We start from the raw sequence: 641 nt of genomic DNA on the forward strand, positions 1-641 counted from the left end.
CTCACATGGCATCGATCAGCCCAGGCCTATTGTAGAAAGTACAACGCAGACAGACAAAACTCGAAACTGCGTCATTGCAAAGTAAACTTCTTAACCACAGAGCCACACGTCCGTCTTCACACATATATATATGCATATATACGTACATATATGTACATACCTACATATATATGAATATAAACATGCATATATGGGTACAGGACATCAAAAAAACGTAGACACAATGAGAAACGAAAACATAAAAACGAAAACAGAAAACGAACTTTTTTTTCAAACGACGTAAAAAACAGAACCGAGACGTTTGTTTGTTTGTTTTTTTTCGTTTATCGAAAAAAAGTTCGTTTTCTATGTTTTTGTTTTTATGGTTTCGTTTCTCATTGTGTCTACGTTTTTTTGATGTCCTGTACCCATATATGCATGTTTATATACATATATATGTAGGTATGTACATATATGTACGTATATATGCATATATTTATATATTATTATATGATTGAACGCCACGCATCCTTTTCCAAGTAAGTTTTATCTACACACACACACACATACACAAATAAATATATATATATATATATATATATATATATATATATATATATATATATATATATATATATATATATATATATATATATATATAT

This window comes from Octopus bimaculoides, chromosome 8 (assembly GCF_046866305.1).
Source record: "Octopus bimaculoides isolate indiv1 chromosome 8, ASM4686630v1, whole genome shotgun sequence".
Classification (NCBI taxonomy): Eukaryota; Metazoa; Mollusca; class Cephalopoda; order Octopoda; family Octopodidae; genus Octopus; species Octopus bimaculoides.